Source organism: Scylla paramamosain, unplaced genomic scaffold (genome assembly GCF_035594125.1).
Source record: "Scylla paramamosain isolate STU-SP2022 unplaced genomic scaffold, ASM3559412v1 Contig24, whole genome shotgun sequence".
Classification (NCBI taxonomy): domain Eukaryota; kingdom Metazoa; phylum Arthropoda; class Malacostraca; order Decapoda; family Portunidae; genus Scylla; species Scylla paramamosain.
In genome coordinates this window covers 770,001-789,645 of record NW_026973689.1, presented here as the reverse complement: position 1 = coordinate 789,645, position 19,645 = coordinate 770,001, and the positions used below count along the sequence as shown (strand labels likewise).

Sequence of the window (19,645 nt, the reverse complement as noted above, 5' to 3'; positions counted from 1 at the left end):
TATACTCGTATATATATATATATACTACCACTAACTTATTTTTGGCAAATGTGGCTAACACACTTGTATGCAAAATCATGGGCATGTCGATCATTTTGTGTGATATTATTTTAGTCAAGTGTTGTGTTATCATTTTTATGACTTTTAGCTATGTAGGCAGTTTTATTTATTTTATATTTTTGTATTTTTAAGTCGTTGATTAACAATAAGTAACTTTTTTAATTAGGTTAGTTTTATTAGTTAGTTTTATCTTTTATTATTTCATAGTTTTGGTATGTAATAACTTTTTAAATTTTACTGGCTAGAATTTTTTAAGAGTTATTTCTATATTATGTTATTTTCCTTTAACAATATTATATTTGAAATATTCAATTATTTTATAAAATCAAATAATCCTCTATAGAAACTAATTATTATTTGTAAACCGTTTGTAGAGCATTACGTATTTTAACTTGTCCTTTTTATATTGATAGTGTATTAATACTGCTTACTGTTCTTAATGGACTTTATAACAGTTTTGCTACTTTGCAGTGGACCGACAGCGTCACTGCCATTTTACCTTTAACTTTGTAATTACATGTTGAGAGTAGCGTTGTGCTCAATAAAATAATAATAATAATAATAATGATAATGATAATAATAATAATAATAAAAATAATAATGATAATAATAATATTAATAATAATAATGTGTGTGTGTGTGTGTGTGTGTGTGTGTGTGTGTGTGTGTGTGTGTGTGTGTGTGTGTGTGTGTGCGTAACGGAAGGCAAGAGGAAACAACGCTGTCAGTAATTAATCTTAAAACGGAAGTGAATCTCAGAGAAGTGTGTATCATGACTTATACTCCCCATTACTCTCTCTCTCTCTCTCTCTCTCTCTCTCTCTCTCTCTCTCTCTCTCTCTCTCTCTCTCTCTCTCTCTCTCTCTCTCTCTTCTTCCTCTTCTACCTCCTCTCTCCTCCTCCTCCTCTTAGACTTAATTCTTTATTACTTTCCTCTCAAATTCATGTGGTTTTTCTATACAACATTTTTTTTTTTTTCTGGGCAGTATTGGTTAGAGTGATGAGAGTGGTGGGGAGGAGCGTCTGTATTATCCTGTCTCTCCCACTAATAGCGTAGAATAGTTACCGAAACAGATTAGTAAGGAGCTCTGTTGCTGTTTGGACTTTCTTTGTATTCCTTTGTATTCGTCCGTTTCCTCCTCCTTCTCCCTCCTTCTCCAGCAATATAACCAACCAGCCGGACAGATAGACAGAGAGAAAGAAAGAGAGACAGAGAGAAGGACACACAGAGGAGGGTTTAGAAAAAGACTCGGGAAGAAAAAGTCCAAGACATCCTTTTCTTATCTTATTGAGCGTCCGTCTGCACGGCTCTTCAAACAACGCGAGGAAGAGGAGGGGGAGGAGAAAGAAGAGGAGGAGGTGGAGGAGGAGGAGGGGGAGGAGGAGAAAGAGGACGAGGAAGAGAATAGATCAGTGAAAGGCTTTGTGTTGAAGTATTTTTTTTCTTTTCTCTCTCTTAGTGGTTAAAATGGCAGGTAGTTACGAGGAAGAGGAGGAGGAGCAGGAGGAGGGACCACGAGGAGGAGGAGGAGTTGAAGTTGTAAAACGTCACTGAAAAAATTTGAGAAAAACTGATAGATTTTTTCCGTTCCTCCTCCTCCTCCCTCCTCCTCCTCTTGGTCGTCTGTCATTATATTTCCTCGCCTCCCTGACTCTGGCCCTCGCTCTCCCAATCAGAAAGGCTTGTCAAGTCATCCGTTTGTCTGAAGCGTGGAAATGATGGATGATTGTCGCCTTTCAAACAGACACACACACACACACACACACACACACACACACACACACACACACACGCACGCACAGACAGACACACAGACCGACACTTAAGGTTCACGTTGAGTGTTAAATGAGTGTTTTCCCGTTTGTCGTTCTTGGAAAGTTCAATCATACAGGAAAGAATTGAGTTTTTCTTCTTCTTCTTATTATTATTATCATTATTTTCTTCTTTTTTTCTTTTTTTCTTCCTTTCAGGTCTCCTATTTCTCTACCTAAAAAAAAAATGACATTGTAGTTTTATTTAGACAATTGCCAGACAGAGATGTGTTTCAGTTCTATGTGTTATTTTCTTTATTATTCATTTGTATAAATTTTGTTACTCGTGTATTTTGCAGTATGTGATTCGTCATTTTGTCTATAAAGTGTGTGTGTGTGTGTGTGTGTGTGTGTGTGTGTGTGTGTGTGTGTGTGTGTGTGTGTGTGTGTGTGTGTGTGTGTGTGTGTGTGTAAGTCATTCACACGCATTCCCCCAGGAAATAAGATAAAAAAAAAAAAAAGCTTAATTAAAGCCATGAAAAACGGATTTGCCAAAGATAACTTGGTGTAAAGATTAACAAGCCTTAAGCGTCTGTTAATGAGCAGGAAACTTTTCTAATTAAGCTTTTTTTTCTTTTGTTTTTTCTTTTTTTTTTTACTCGAGCATAAAATGAGAGTAATGGTCTAAAGATAAGCAATCATTGGCGATTTCATTAAACGGCATTTAATTTGCACCAAGAGAGAGAGAGAGAGAGAGAGAGAGAGAGAGAGAGAGAGAGAGAGAGAGAGAGAGAGAGAGAGAGAGAGAGAGAGAGAGAGAAACTTAAATTTACATATGCATTGTTTAATAAGTTTTAAAATTTTTTCTTTTATCTGTCTTTGAAACTCTTCTCAAACCTTTTTTCCCATCCCATCCTTCTCTCCTTCTCTTTCTTTCCTTCCCTTCCCTTCCTAAACTCTTTCCTCCTTGCCCCATTCCTCTTTCCTTTTTTCCTTCCCATTCCTCCTTGTCCCAGTTCTTTCCTCCGTCCCCTTCCTTTCTTCTGCACTTTTTTCCTGTCTTTTTCCTTCTTTTCTCCATTTTCTCTCGTTCTCTGCACCTTTTCTCCCCTCTTCCATTCATCTTTTCTCCATTTCCTCTCTTCTTTATTATTTTCTTGTATTTTCCCTCCTGTCTATACTATTTTCCTTTTCTATACCCTTTTCTTCCTATCTTCCCCTTTTTTTCTTCATTCCCTTCTTTTCTTACGTCCTTTCTTCCCTGTCCCATCCTTCTTTCCTCCATTCCCTCCCCATTTCCTCCTTCTCTGATCCCTCACACAAGCTTCTCTCATCTCCATCATCTGCCCTCATTGTCCTAAGTATTCCTTCCTTACCCATTTTCTTTCCTCCTAAACCTTTTTCATCCCTCTTTTCTTCCCTCCGTCAATTAATCAGTTCAACTTTTCCTTAGTTTTTTTTTTCCCTTCCCTACTGATTTGTTTCCCCCATCGCCAATTAGACACCACGGGGAAAAATACATCGAGGGACACTTTTGTTCCCCATCAGCATCAGAGGAAGGAAGTAAATACCACTGATTGTAACAAAACATGACCTACTCTGCTCTCCTGGGACCATCCTGGTGAGAGAGAGAGAGAGAGAGAGAGAGAGAGAGAGAGAGAGAGAGGAGAGAGAGAGAGAGAGAGAGAGAGAGAGAGAGTGGGGGGTGGTGGGGCTCGTGGGGAAGGGATAGAGATGGGGGAGAATCGAAGTCAGTTTCCAGGGAGGTAATAGAGAAGGGGGACTTTTTATGCAAGAGGGGCACTGGTCAAAGGCAACAAAATATATACCTATGAAAAGAAAGAGCCAAAAAAGTTTAACACAAATGAGAGAAGTGTCTTGAGACCTCGCTCTCGAAAGAATTAAATTTATAGGAAGGGGGGAAATACAGAAGCAGGCAGGGAGTTCCAGAGTTTACCGAGAAAAAGGGATGAAAGATTGAAAATACTGGTTAACTTTTGCATTAGAGAGGTGGACAGAATAGGGGTGAGCAAAAGTAGAAAGTCGTGTGCAACGAGGGCGCGGGAGGATGGAAGGCATGCAGTTAGCAAGATCAGAAGAAAAGTTGACGAGAAAATAGCGATAGAAGATAGCAGGAGATGCGACATTGCGGGGAAGAGAGAGAGGCTGAAGACATTCAGTTAGAGGAGAGGAGCTGGTAAGACGAAAGGCTGGTCTGGTCTGGGGGGGACCAGTCTCGTTAGGGGGGACAGTAACCTGATGAAGCGAGCAAACACGCGGTTCAAGATTGTCCCAGAAACGAGTAATCATTGGTGACCGTCCTTAGCTCGGGACAGGACCATCAGCTGGGCGGCGGCGGTAGTGGTGGCGACGGCGGTTGTGGTGGTGTAAGGTTTATACGAAGAGGAAGAAAAGGAAGAGAAGTAAAAGGAAAAGCCAGAGGAGGAGAAAGAAAAATAGAAGAAGGCGCGAGAGAAGGAGATGAGGAGGAGAAGGAGGAAAGCGCTATAGAAGAAAGAAGAGTAAGTAGAGAAGTAATGATGGGTGTTGGAGTGCCCTTCTCTCTCTCTCTCTCTCTCTCTCTCTCTCTCTCTCACTCGTCTCTCTCTCTCTCTCTCTCTCTCTCTCTCTCTCTCTCTCAAGTGTGTCGGTGTGTAGTAAATATTTAAGAGAGTTCTTAAAGAAAATAGATCGCTGAGAGAAAAAAAAAAAGAATGTCAAGCAAAGAGGACAAAGAAAAAAATCAATAACTTTGCTTCCTCCTTCCTTCCTTCCTTCCTTCCTTCTTTTCAACCTTTTCCTTCAGCATATTCCTCCATCACTTCTTCCTTCATATCTCCTCTCCTTTAACCCGTTTACTCCTCATCGCCTTTTACATTTTTATCTCCTCCTTCCTCTTCCTCCTCCTCCTTCTCCTCCTTGCCAAAATAACATTGCCTTCCTAATATCCTTCATCCCCCTACCCACCCCCCAATATCCTCAGTATCCTTTTGTGTCCCACGCTTCCTAACCTCCCTGCCCCATCCTTCCCCTTCCTTCATCCTTCTCCATACACTCCGGCCTCGCTTCTTATAAACAGACGAAGACGAAGCCAAAGTCAAGAAGCCGAACAAACACATACTTCCGAACGAGGGCAGTGGTGGTGGTGGTGGTTGTGTTTAGTGATTGAGAATATTGGTTTCAGGCAAGTTGGTTGTGTGTGTGGGGGAGAAAAATACTTATATTAAGGTGAGCAGTGAGACAGGTATTGGTGTTTGGGTCGTGATGGTAGTGGTGCTTGTGGTGGTGATGATGGTGATGGCGGTTGTCTGTTCTCTTTGTGTTTTATTGTTTATTTATTTATTTATTTATTTATTCATGTCATTTGGCCCTTTTGTTTGTTTTGATTGTTACTATTGCATGTATTATGCATTAATCTATTTATTCGATAATAGTAGTAGTAGTAGTAGTAGTACTAACAGTAATAATAGTAGTAGTAGTAGTAGTAGTAGTGCTAAAGCAATAACAGAGAGAGAGAGAGAGAGAGAGAGAGAGAGGAGAGAGAGAGAGGAGAGAGAGAGAGAGAGAGAGAGAGAGAGAGAGAGAGAGACCAGAGGAACCATGAATCTATCAACTTTCCACTCTCTCTCTCTCTCTCTCTCTCTCTCTCTCTCTCTCTCTCTCGTCTCTCTCTCTCTCTCTCTCTTTCTTCTTCCTACTATTTTTTTTTCCTCTACTCCTCCTCTTCCTCCTCTTCCTTCTTTGCCTCTCTTCATACTCATCTTTCTCCTCCTCTTTATCTTCCTTTTCCTTCTCCTCGTCCTACTTCTCTTCCTCTTTTTCTTTCTCCTCGTCTTACTCTTCCTCTTCTTCTTCCTCTTCCTCCTCCTCTTCCTCCTTTTCCTTCTCCTCGTCCTACTCCTCCTCCTCCCCTTTTTCCTTCTCCTCCTCTTTCTCCTCTTCCTCCTCCTTTTCCTTATCCTTCTCGTCTTACTCCTCCTCCGCTCTCACTTCTTTCTGCTTCCCCCACTCTCTCTTTCTCATTTACGTTTGTGAGAGAGAGAGGAGAGAGAGAGAGAGAGGTGAGAGAGAGAGAGAGAGAGAGAGAGAGAGAGAGAGAGAGAGAGAGAAAGTATGGGCCCAGTATTTACTGTACAATAGGTGTCTTCAACACGAGAGAGAGACATGAGAGCAGGCACGGCTGGCAGCGAGGGGGCGCGCGGCGTTTGCCTGGGAACAAAATGGCGTCCCATCTCCCACTTGTCGCTACTCACAATATTGGGTGCTCGATAAGGAGTGAGTGGCGGCCATCTTGCAAATCAATGAATTACAGATAATGTGGTATTTGAACGTTAACTAAAGAAATACTGAATTAACCTAAATACTATATTAGTGATGGTTTGCATTCTCTCTCTCTCTCTCTCTCTCTCTCTCTCTCTCTCTCTCTCTCTCTCTCTCTCTCTCTCTCTCTCTCTGCGTGTGTGGACATCTGGTTCTCCTACACGTTCTCATCGCAATACTCTTCCAGTAAATCTATGAACAAAAAAATATTTTTATAAAAAATATATTTTATGACAATATGTGTGTGTGTGTGTGTGTGTGTGTGTGTGTGTGTGTGTGTGTGTGTGAAGAGGCAAGGAAGTGTTTATTGGCGTTGCCTTACACACACTGTATTCACACTGTGCACGTGTCTGACTTCTGCCTCAGTGTGTCAGGCCGAAGCTGCCACACAGACACTTGTTTTTCCTTTTTAATGGCTTCCTCTCATCACACCGTGACACCTGATGACTATTATACAGGCACTGGTGCTAGGGGATAGTAGTGGTAGTGGTAGTAGTGGTGGTGGTACGAGTAGTAGTAGCAGTTGTAGTAGTAGTAGTACTAGTAGTAGTAGTAGTAGTAGTAGTAGTAGTAGTAGTAGTAGTAGTAGTAGTAGTAGTAGTGGTGGTTGTAGTAGTAGTAGTACCAGAAGTAGTAATGGAGGTGGTAGTAGTAGTAGTAGTAGTAGTAGTAGTAGTAGTAGCAATGGTGGGTGATAATAGCAGTAAGTAGTAGTAGTAATGGGGGGTAGTAGTGATAGTTCTAGTGGTGGGTATTAGTAGTAGTAGCAGTAGTAGTAGTAGTTAGTTAGCAACGGTGGTAGTAGTAGTAGTAGTAGTAGTAGTAGTAGTAGTAGTAGTAGTAGTAGCAGCTGTAGTAATGGTGGTGGTAGTAGTACTTAGTCTCTTCTAGACAGGGTGGAATCAAAAGCTTTTCGTCTCATCAACTCCTCTCCTCTAACTGACTGTCTTCAGTTTCTCTCTCACCGCTGCAATGTTGCATATCTAGCTGTCTTCTACCGCTATTTTCATGCTAACTGCTCTTCTGATCTTGCTAACTGCATGCCTCCTCTCCTCCCGCGGCCTCGCTGCACAAGACTTTCTTCTTTTTCTCACCCCCTATTCTGTCCACCTCTCTAAACGCAAGAGTTAACCAGTATTCTCAATCATTCATCCCTTTCTCTGGTAAACTCTGGAACTCCCTGCCTGCTTCTGTATTTCCACCTTCCTATGACTTGAATTCCTTCAAGAAGGACGATTCAAGACACTTATCCTTCAATTTTTGGCTACCACTTTGGACCCTTTTATGGGACTGTGGCATTTCAATGGGCATTTTTTTTTATTCGACTTTTGTTGCCCTTGGCCAGCGTCCTTTCCTTCATAAAAAGTAGTAGTAGTAGTAGTAGTAGTAGTAATGGTAGTGGTGCTAGTAGTAGCAGTACTAGTAGCAGCAGCAGTAGTAGTAGTGGTAGTAGTAGTAATAGTAGTAGTAATAGCAGAAGTAGTCCCAATAGTCGCAGTAGTATTGACAGTAGTAGCAGTAGTAGAAGTATTCGTATTATTATTATTATTATTATTATTATTATTATTATTAATTATGAGTAGTAGTAATAGAAGTAGTAGCAGTAATGGTGGTGGTGGTGGTGGTGGTGGTGGTGGTGGTGGTGGTAGTGGTGGTGGTGGTAGTGGTGGTGGTGGTAGTGGTGGTGGTGGTGGTAGTGGTGGTGGTGGTGGTGGTGGTCGTGGTGGTAGTAGTAGTAGTAGTAGCAGTAGAAATAGTAGTAGTAGTAGTAGCAGTAGTCGCAGTAGTATTAACAGTAGTTAGCAGCAGTAGTAGTAGTAGTACTAGTATTAGTAGTAGTAGTAGTAGTAGTAGAAGCAGTCACAATCGTAGTAGTAGTAGTAGTAGTAGTAGTAGTAGTAGTAGTAGTAGCAGTAGTCGCAGTAGTATTAACAGTAACAGCAGTTGAAGTACTACTAGTATTAGTAGTAGTCATAATCGTAGTAGTAGTAGTTAGTAGTAGTAGTAGTAGTAGTAGTAGTAGTAGTAGTAGTAGTTATAGCAGTAATAGTAGTAGTAGCAGTGATAATCATAGTAGAAGTAGCAGCAATACTCGTAATAGTATTAGTAGTAGTAGTTAGTTCAATTCAATTCAATATTCTTTATTCACACAAGATGTGTACACAAACTAAAATACATACTAAAACTAAAAGAAAGAAAAACATTTCATTTAATTATTAAAAAAAAAAAAAAAAAAAGACATAAATTTATACTAAATTAGACAATATCATACTGAATCCGACGTCACTCGGTGCACAAAGCATCAATCAACATCTTAGTTTCCCTTACATCTAAGATTGTGGTATCACATCTATCCCTCATCAAACACAATTCACGAATTTGTGCACCAGTCCGTGCAAGTTCGTACTGGTCACACTGCAGCTGCGTCCAAACCTTATTGATGTCTCCAATATTCATATTAAATTTGTATGAAAGATATCTTACATTACTGCCCATTATTGAATGTCTTCCATAAACCCCCCATTCTTCCTATTGTTCTTATAACCATATTGTCTGATGTTAATATTTGGTTTATAAAAGCAATCTCCCGTTTTGCGAACCACATTTCTGGGGGCATAACATTAGCAATGTGAGGAAGCAGACTACAGTGTGTGGTCCAGGGCAGCTTCCACACTCGACGCACTGCAACCCCTCCACGCTCGGTACACCGCTTCCATGCTACCATCACACACATTTAAAAGTTGACTACCATAAAAACTAGAACAATATTTAAAAAACAAAGTATTTCTTACATGTGACAGTCCACCCTTAAAACGGGATAAAAATGAATTACATTGTCGATAAAAATCAGTCACACATTTAGAAGTATCACATTTAAAAATATTTTCTTCCTAAAACATTTCCCAGGTGTACAATTTCCTCCATAATATCAATAGTTTTAACCATTAATTTCTACATTAGGAATTATATTACTTCTTTTATTACCGTGGAAAACTATTAATTTGCTTTTCTTTTCGTTATACACAATGTCATATCTCGATGCATAATCTACACAGATGCTTATCATCTTCTTGAGAGCAAAAAACACTTGGTGCTAGACCTTTTAGGTCATCAGCAAACCCGAAGGCTCCTGCATAGGTGCCACCCATTGTAGCAGCCAACGCCAGAGTCTCGCAATTCCGTGAGTAACCCGTCTACATAAACACAATACAGTATAGGAGAGATCACACCCACCTTGTTTGACTCCATTACTCACTTCAAATGTACTAGACAGTAAGTCATTTCCATCTTACGCTTAGTTTTTGATTTACGTACATGTTTAACAATAATCTACATATAAGAGGGACATACATTACGTTTCAATAGAATATCAAATAATTTGCAATAATTAACTCTGTCGAAAGCCTTGCTTGCATCTAACGTAAACCCATAAACAGTTGTACCTTTAGATACATAATAAGACACAGTTTCTCTCACCATTGCTGTACACATAGTAGAGGATGTTCCTTCTTTGAACCCAAACTGCAAATCATTGGTCAATAGTTTATCCCTTTCTCTCATCAATACAATATTATCCAGTATTTTACTCATCAAACTACTAAGAGTAATCGCTCTGTAATTTTCACTGGTATTAAGATTTGCCCAACGACCTTTAGGAAGCGGTATCATAACCCCTTTCATCATGCTGTGGGGAGAGAAACCGTGCCTCAACATGGCTGAAAACAGTACAGACAAGTGTCCGTATAACACATCACCAGCATGTATGAGATGGTCAGACATCAGGTCACCCTCACCTTCTCCCTTTCCAGGCCTCACTCTCCGCAGTGCTTGACGCACCTCATCAGGCGTAATCAAGAGTATACTTTCATTACTATTTTTCTGACAAGAAATTACACTGTTGATGGCAGATTTTAAGCTATCCATCTCATTTGTATCGTATGAGGTACTGTTGTAAAGCTCTTCAAACTTTCCTTTAAATAAATCAGCTATATCTTTAGGACAATGTTTTCCATCAACTGCCTTAGGCGTTTTTTTCTTCTGTTTTCCCTTGTTTCTTACAGATCTCCAAAACTGTCTACCAGAAGCACTAGCCTGCAAACTCTCAGCTAATTTCTCTGTAGTTATTAACTCTTCTTGCTTTATAACCATCTTGCGTGCTTGGTGATAACATTTACGTGTTGTACGGCGTATTTCGGCAATGAGACCTTGCTGAGGTCGTTCACTGTCTACCCATAACCTGTGCCAAAACAAAGCAGTGCGAAAATAACCCTCAACACAATCATTCCAGCCTGGCACAATTTTCTTAACTCTCCCACAATTTGTCCTTGGTATACACTCTTTACTTGCCTTTATAAGTGCATTGGTGATATGATCATAAAATGCTGCTATTTCCATTTCATGCTGGGTGCACATATTATTTCTACACATTAACATATCTTCCGGTAGGGGAACATTTAACAGATATCCAGTGACTAACTCTTTATACCTTAATATATCCTCAGTATTTGCCTTATGCCAACATATGCGCTCGAAGGTCTCATGCTCAATATTTTCCACATTATAAGAAATAGTAACATCTAAAACACACTTTATAGCTATATGGTCTGATGGATTGTTTACAGAATCAATAGTAGTATAAGTCTGAAGGAAGTTAGATATATTGTCTGATATCAAAAAATGATCTATCAGGGATTTAAAATTATTTCCTTTACTGCAATAAGTATAAGCAACTGTGGATAAGGCATCATTATCACAACAATAAAACCTGTACTCATCGATAAATTTAACAAAGGCCCGTGTCTGGGGCGTAACACGGCTAAAATCAGTATTAAAATCACCACCTACTAATATAAAATCTATATCATTACTAAGACTAAGAACTGCTATATCACTCAGTATATTTACATATTCATTCACATTTTGGTCACTTCTTTGATCATCACAGGGCATATATACACATATCACCAAACCCGTTTGTTCTGGTAAATGAACTCGAACAGCACACAATCGTTTGGATTCATAAGGTACAGGAGTGACACGAAACCGCTTGGAGTCACGCCACAGGATGGCTGCTCCGCCGTGCGGCCTACCCCGCACCAGCCGACCCTCCTCCATGGCGCTGACCCCGTGCACATTCACACCCTCACCCACTCCATAAAACCAATCAAGCTGACTCATAAACAAACCATGCTCCTGGATTAAAAAAAAATCACTTTGATTATAAAGCTCACTTAGGAACGGTGCCCTTAAATCATCTGCATATTCACAATTATATGAAACACACGTTAAATTTCTACTGTCTTCCATTTTCATGAAATTGTACAAAAACATTAATTCCTATTTCTCCACTTTTCAACACAAACGCCTTGAGGCCAAATATCAGGTGACAACACTTTAATTTTGTCTCCCACAGAAACTGATAGCTTATATGATTTAAATATGGAATGTTCATTAGATACTAACTGCAATTCAAAATCATTGATTCCCTTGTCTCTTATATAATCCTTTATAACCTGATCATCAGTGTTACTCACAACTCGCGAGAGAAAAAAATCCCTCCTTGGGGGTGGCGCGCCCTTAAACATGTTACTGGTCGCACTACCCTGCACACGCCGCCTGCCGCCCTGCCTGGGATTTTCCCCTACATGGCGGGGCAGGAATCCTCCTCCAGGCTGTCGAGGGGGGTTTGATTTGACAGGCTTGCCGTTAGGTCCCACTGTTATCCATGGATTACCGTTCCTATGAGCGCCAACCGTTCTTGGAGCGCCGGTACCCCGAAGCGGCAACGCCCCATCTCTTGAGACACTTCCATTCCCAGACGACGATCCAAGACCACCACCATCACCACCGCGCGTTGCATCGACGCCGTGTTGCTCGCTACCAACCTCGTCGTCACCACGCCCTCCAGTCACCACACGTGAAGTATCACTGTCACGGTCTCCGCCATCGTCGACACCGCTCACTCTTGGTTCAGCGTCACCATTTGCCGTTGCAGCATCACCATCGGACATTCCATTATTCAGGCCAACACTTGCTTCCTGAAGTTGACTAACAGCTTCATCATCCCGTCCTGATGGTTCATCCTCTGTCTCCGACTGCGTATAATGCCTTCTACAAAGATCTCTCTGTGATAAATTATTTCTGCTGCATCCTCTGGGTAGGCTGTTACCAGATGTGACACCAGCATAAGAGGGTGGTTCTGCAACTAGATTTGTGACAACAGTCTCCATTTCTTCTTGTGTGTTTTTTATACGTCTCACTGCATCTTGATTGCAGTGATAATCGTAGTAGTAGTAGAAGTAGCAGTAATACTCGTAATAGTATTAGTAGTAGTAGTAGCAGTGATAATCGTAGTAGTAGTAGAAGTAGCAGTAATAATCGTAATAGTATTAGCAGTAGCAGTATTAGTAGTAGTAGTAGCAGGCCATGGCGGCAGAAAAGAGTGTCCTTTGTGTGAGTTTGTTTCTCCTTTGTAGTGAAAGAGGAAAGAGTGTTGTGGTAAGTAACAGTGATGGTGTTGGTGACAATGCACACTCATGTCGGCAGCCACACACACACAATTTTGAAGGAGGGAAACAGACAACAGTGGGTGACGGCAAGCAGCCTTAGCGGGTGGCGTGACGTTGCTGCGAGCGTGGCGGAGAGGGAGATGACAGGAAGCAAGGGGCAGGTAGAGGAGGAGGAGGAGGTGACGACAACAACTACTATTACTACTACTATTACTACTGCTACTACTACTACTACTACTACTATTATTTCTACCACAGTTACTACTATTTCTGCTACTGCTACTGGTGCTGCTGCTGCTCCTCTTCCTCCTCCTCCTCCTCCTCCTCCTCCTCCTCCTCCTACTATTACTACTACTACTACTACTACTAATAATAATAATAATAAAAATAATAATAATAGATTTACTACTATTAGGAGGAGGATACACGGGTGGAGGATGGAGAGAGAGAGAGAGAGAGAGAGAGAGAGAGAGAGAGAGAGAGAGAGAGAGAGAGAGAGAGAGAGAGAGAGAGAGAGAGAGAGAGAGAGAGAGAGAGAGAGAGAGAGAGAGAGAGAGAGAGAGAGAGAGAGAGAGAGAGAGAGAGAGAGAGAGAGAGAGAGAGAGAGAGAGAGAGAGAGAGAGAGAGAGAGAGAGAGAGAGAGAGAGAGAGCAGGCAAACAACTGTGTGTGTGTGTGTGTGTGTGTGTGTTATAACAAGACAAGTGGCATTAAAAAGCACGTAATTTACTGACAAGCATTGCACGACAACATTACTGCGGTGATTAAAAGTACTCCTGTAAAATGCAACGTGGCATCATACAAGCCAGGCATGAGGGCAGCGAGGCCCAGCGACCTTAAAAACAGCTGACTGACTCACAAGAGAGAGAGAGAGAGAGAGAGAGAGAGAGAGAGAGAGAGAGAGAGAGAGAGAGAGAGAGAGAGAGTGCACTGTAAGATTTTTTATTTATTTCTGTGAATAAATTACGGTATCCATGAATAGTATTTTTATCTGTAATCCTACACACACACACACACACACACACACACTAATAATAATAATGATAATAATAATAATAATAATAATAATAATAATAATAATAATAATAATAATAAATAAAAATAAAAATACTAAAAAATATGAATCAAGGAATGACGGTAAAGCGGACAGGGAGGCTTGCAAGGAAGTAGTAGTTGTAGTAGTAGTAGTAGCAGTAGTAGTAGTAGTAGTAGTAGTAGTAGTAGTAGTAGTAGTAGTAGTAGTAGTCAAAATAGTAGTATGAGTAGTCGTAACAATAATAATAATAGTCGTAGTAGTACTAGTAGAAGTAGTAGTAGTAACAGTTATCGAAATAGTAGTAGTAGTAGTAGTAGTAGTAGTAGTAGAACTAATATTAGTATTAGTAGTAGTAGTAGAAGTAGAACGAGTATTAGTATTAGTAGTATTAGTAGTAGTAGCAGCAGTAGTAACAGAAGTAATTGTAGTGGCACTGGTAATTGTAGTAGTAGTAGTAGTAGTAGTAGTAGTAGCATTTAGGTAGAGCGAGTGTGAGGTGCGGTTCACACCAGCCAGTCACTGTCACCGCCGTCCGTGACGTCATGAGTGGGGGAGGGAGCGAGGAGAGCAGCTCCTGTGTGGGCGGCGGAAAGGGGAAAGGAGCGTGAGGCGGGTGGGGACCAGAAGGAGTGGATGGTGGGTGGGGGGCGGGAAGGGGAGGATGGCAGGCGGGGAGCTGGAAGGAGTGGGTTGCTGGTAGGGGCCTGGCAGGAGTGGGTGGCGAATGGTGGTTAGGAAGGAGTGGGTTGAAGGGAGGGGAGGAAGGAGTGGGAGGGGGTAAGGGCAGGAAGGCGTGCTGGCAGGTAGTGGCCGTGAAGGGGCTGCTGGCTGGTGGGCGGCCAGTAGCTGCTGCTGGCGGAAGTGGGAAGGAGTGGCTGGCGGGTGGTGGGGAGGGAGAGATTGGGGGGATAGGAGGCGTCTCTGACTTACACAACAAGATGGCGTCCTGTCTGAGATGGTGGCAAGTGTAGTTTCCCGGCCAGCGGCATTATGGGTCTTATAAAACAGGGGGGAGATCTTTCTGTACACAACATGCACTTGTACACAACACACGTGTGGCTGTACACCTGGCGGCTACTCAACACACCTGGTACACTACTGGTAGCACACTTCAGGGAGGGCTTGGCCAATCCTGGTTATCTTGACCACCACTAAGTCTATGAGGAGGAACACAATGCGATACACACGCGCACCACACAAGATACGCCGCCACACTGGCTGCAGGCTGAGCGGCATCCCTTTGGCTCAGTGTTTCCAGGCCGTTCGGTACTTGAGCGACACACAAAAGTCTATTTAATATACAGGGACTTGTTCAACCAACGAACACATTCATATCCACCAAAAAAATAAATAAAATAAATAAAATAAAATAAATAAATAAATAAACAAAATTAATTAAATAATTAAATTATACTAAATTGTTAAAATTACTATTGCTTCTACTCTTACTACTACTATTACTGCTACTACTACTACTATTGTGTGTGTGTGATATTATTGATAGCAATCATAATAACAATATAACAACAATTACTACTACTACTATTATTACTACTATTACTACTACTATTACAAATATAAATGCTACTACTGCAACTGTTTTTGCAACAATTCTTAAGGCATTAATATTAATATTCACATAGTAGTAGTAGCAACAGTAGTAGTAGTAGTAGTAGTAGTAGTAGTAGTAGTAGTAGTAGTAGTAGTGAGAAATCATGAATACTACCTCTACCACTACCACTACTACTACTACTACTACCACACAGGCATGCTTATGAAGGTCGTGAACAGTTCCATCTGGTACAAAGTTAGCTGTGATGCGAGCAATGGCGCGTCACCTTGGTGGATCCCTGTCAAAGTGTCTTCTGAATTGTCTTTGCACTTCTTTGACATTTTCGTGCCTCCAGTAACACTTTATGACATGTTCTTTCTTCAAAGCTTAGTCTTACTTCTGCCATTATTATTTTGGCCAACTGTTTCTGAAAAAAAAAATAAAAAATTATAGCGAGTCAAACAGTGAGTACATTTTTGGATGACTCTCTCTCTCTCTCTCTCTCTCTCTCTCTCTCTCTCTCTCTCTCTCTCTCTCTCTCTCTCTCTCTCTCTCTCTCTCTGTCTCTGTTTATACAGATAGATACAGATAGATAGATGTACACAGATACAGACTTGTGCTTGTGGAGTATAAATGTAAGAGCATGAAGCACAGTGTGTCTCTCCCCACAGGCACCTCCCGCCTCGCGCCTTCCTTCCTCCCGTCTCCCGGAGTGTACACACCTGCACTCTTGAGGTGAGTACACTTACTCTTTTCTTTCCTTGTAATTGTTTTCACTGTGTTTTCTACTGCACACACTCAGAAAGTAGAAAATGAGGCACTAACGAGGCAAGACTATATACCACAAAGACTGGACACAATCTGTCTATCTACCTGTCTACCTATCTGTCTCTGTCTGTCTGCATCCACATCTGTCCGCCTGTCTATATCCTCACCGGAACAGAGGGCGGAGCTTACGGTTTAGGAAGCTCTCTGTTCAACTGATTTTTGGGTCTTGTCGAGTTGATTACTGTTTGAGAAATGTGTGGGTTTTGGAGCCTTTTGTGTGAAACATCTATATACTTAATAGGGAGGCAAATACTGAACATGTCATGAACTTTATCGAGGAGTCTTTTCAAGCTGGAGTCCACGTCCTGTGAAACGAGGGGAGACCACTCCACTGTGTACTGGTGGGCAGCTTTTCCGCCAAAGAAATCATTGCCAAAAATGCATACGGTCCACGCACGCACGCACGCACGCACGCACGCACAAACACACACACACACACACACACACACACACACACACACACACACACACACACACACACACACACACACACACACACACACATATGTTTAAATGTCTCTCAAACAGCTGGCATTTCAAAAAGAATTGTGGGTAATGTAACAAGTGAAGCAGTGGGTGACACGCAGTGTACTTCACGCTGCCCACATCTCATGCACTGCCTTCCTACATGGGCATCTACATGGCCGTCTTTTCAACAAAAGCAACAAGACGGCAAAATAAAATTCTTCGCTGTACATTTTCCGTAAAGAGTCTGCATCCAAAGCTTCCTCAGCCTTCAGTATTTGCAGGCTTCCCTTCATTCATAAGTACTTCACATTGTTATTAATACATCAAAATCTTGGACATAATGCAATATTCAAATTGGCAGAAAATGTTTCTCACACGAGAAGTAACAACGTTGACCTTATTTGTGCGATAGTGACAACAATATTATTCACAAACAGTGTGACAAGTTGGACCAAATCTGTTGTGAACAGTTTGCCTCTTGATAGACAAAGTTCTTCTTACAACTGATAAAATGTTCAAACAAACAACAGGTTAAAAAGTAACCACTTCATCAACAAAAGCTGTGATTTTGATGCTATTTATTGCAGTCATCGCATTTGTTGCTGTTATCATTATTACTTTTATTATTATTATTATTATTATTATTATTATTATTATTATTATTATTATTATTATTATGTTGATGATGTTGTTGTTGTTGTTGTTGTTGGTATTTATTGTTGTTGTTGCCCTAGTTACCAGTATTAGTTATTAATTATGTTTATTAATGCTAGTTACTATTATTTGTTACTAATAATATTCTTATTGGTATTATTATTATTATTATTATTGTTGCTGTTGTTGTTGTTGTTGTTGTTGTTGCTGTTGTTGTTGGTGTAGTTATTAGTATTATTGTTATCACTACTCTTGTTGTTATTGTTATTATCATCATTATTTTATTATTATTAAGTTAGTGTGAGACACTTGTATTAGTGTTTATCTTCTCTGTAGCGGCGCGGTACTGCCGCTGTACAATACAATTCATTATGTTGATGTACATTATAATTTGTTTGCACTCCTGGCCCTCTGCTCTACTGTACAATACACCGTCAGAGAGCCTCGGCTCACGTGACTGTGTATTGTATGTACACCTTGAAATACTTTATACAGGTTTGCTTACTTGATTACTTACTTAATTACTTACTTACTTGCACACACACACACACACAGTCAAGTCTTGTCTCGTGTTGTCTTGTCAAATGGTTTGGACACAACACACGTGCCATGCCGTGTGCCATAGTGTCTCTTACTCCCATCCACCTCTTTGTCTTGTCCCCACATCCCGGTGCTCAGGCCGGCCACTTCAAGGGCTCAACTCCCTCCCTCCCGCACTGAGCCTTGCAAACCACGTCTCTCCTGCCCTGCTCCTCACTTGGGAAATTTCTTTGCAGGCTGCTGGCGAGAAGAACTGTGTCCCAAGCCCTCCACCATGGCCGCCGCTCCGAAAGTTTGCGTCCGTCGCGCGAAGCTCATCTTCCTGATGGAGAACGCAGGCAAGGACGTCTTGACCTTCGTGTTGAAGCGCGGCGCGCTGAACGCCCCCGCCACGCCGCCAGGCCAGTCCCTCATTGACTACCTTGACAACCTCCCTCAAGGCTCGACAGCCAACTATGGCAGGATGAGTAACAAACAAAAGAAAGCAGCACTGAACCACAGTTCAGTGCTGCTTATCCTCTGACGTGACTACTTTATTCATTATTTTTTGTATCATCAACGAACTTAGATACTTTACAGGTGAGGTCCTCATCGATATCATTAACGTAAATAAGGAAAAGAAACAGGGCTGAGCACAGATCCCTGTGGTACACCACTTAAAACTTCTCGCCAGTTTGAAAATGTACCATTTAAAACAACGCGCTGCTTTCTCTCAGACAGCCAGTCTGAGACAGCCAATTGAGAAGTTTTCCATTTATACCATATGACTTCAATTTAGCTAGTAGCCGGAACTTTGTCAAATGCTTCTTGAAAATCTAGATACACTAAATCTACTGCCTTTGTTTCGTCGTAAATGGTGAAAATATCATTAAAGAAATCAAGAAGATTAGTTAGACAAGAACGTCTGTTTCGGAAGCCATGCTGTGAGTCATTGATTAAATCATTTATATGTAGATAGTTCACTACATTGTTGCAATTTACTGTTTTCATCAGTTCACATACTACAGATGTAAGGCTGATAGGGATGTAGTAGGAAGAAGAGGAGGAGGAGGAGGAGGAGGAGGAATAAGAGAACGAAGAGAAAAAGGAGAGCTAGAAGGAAGGCGAGAAAAGGAGGAGGAAGAGGAAGATGAAGAGGAGGAGGAAGAAGAACAAAAAGACGAGGAAAAGGAGAGCTAGAAGGAAGGCGAGAAAAGGAGGAGGAAGAGAAAGATGAAGAGGAGGAGGAAGAAGAACAAAAAGACGAGGAAAAGGAGAGCTAGAAGGAAGGCGAGAAAAGGAGGAGGAAGAGGAGGAGGAGGAGGAGGAGTTATCTTTATCAATACTATTATGGAACAGTGAATAAAGAAATTAATAAACAGATAAGTAGTGTGTGTGTGTGTGTGTGTGTGTGTGTGTGTGTGTGTGTGTGTGTGTGTGTGTGTGTGTGTGTGTGTGTGTGTGTGTGTCCAGGCAGCACACAGGTGCACAACACTCGGCCATTACAGGAGTCACCTTGAGAGGTTCATGGGTCACTTAAGTGGTGCCGGCACACAGCTGCTGCAGGAGTGGCGGGACCTGGGGGTGCTCAGCCTGGCCGTGTGTGACCAAGACGCCCAAGAGGTTCTGGCCGCCATCAGCGCCGTCCACGTGTCATTGCCTCGGCTACACATCCTCTGTGAGTCTGACGCTGTGATGCACCACCTGTGCGTGTTATTATTATTATTATTATTATTATTATTATTATTATTATCATTATTATTATTATGGTGGTAGTGATGAGAGAGAGAGAGAGAGAGAGAGAGAGAGAGAGAGAGAGAGAGAGAGAGAGAGAGAGAGAGAGAGAGAGAGAGAGAGAGAGAGAGAGAAAAATTTTCTCTCTCTCTCTCTCTCTCTCTCTCTCTCTCTCTCTCTCTCTCTCTCTCTCTCTCTCTCGCTCTTATTATTA

At 41.4% G+C, this 19,645-nt stretch overlaps 1 long non-coding RNA gene across 1 annotated transcript; it reads left to right on the top strand.

The window, feature by feature from the left end:
- Positions 1–4,213: 4,213 nt before the first annotated feature.
- LOC135097547 (uncharacterized) lies at positions 4,214–18,267 on the top strand. Its single transcript, XR_010265790.1, has 3 exons — positions 4,214–4,334; positions 15,900–15,963; positions 17,955–18,267. It is a non-coding gene; the product is annotated as an uncharacterized LOC135097547 (long non-coding RNA).
- Positions 18,268–19,645: the final 1,378 nt, after the last annotated feature.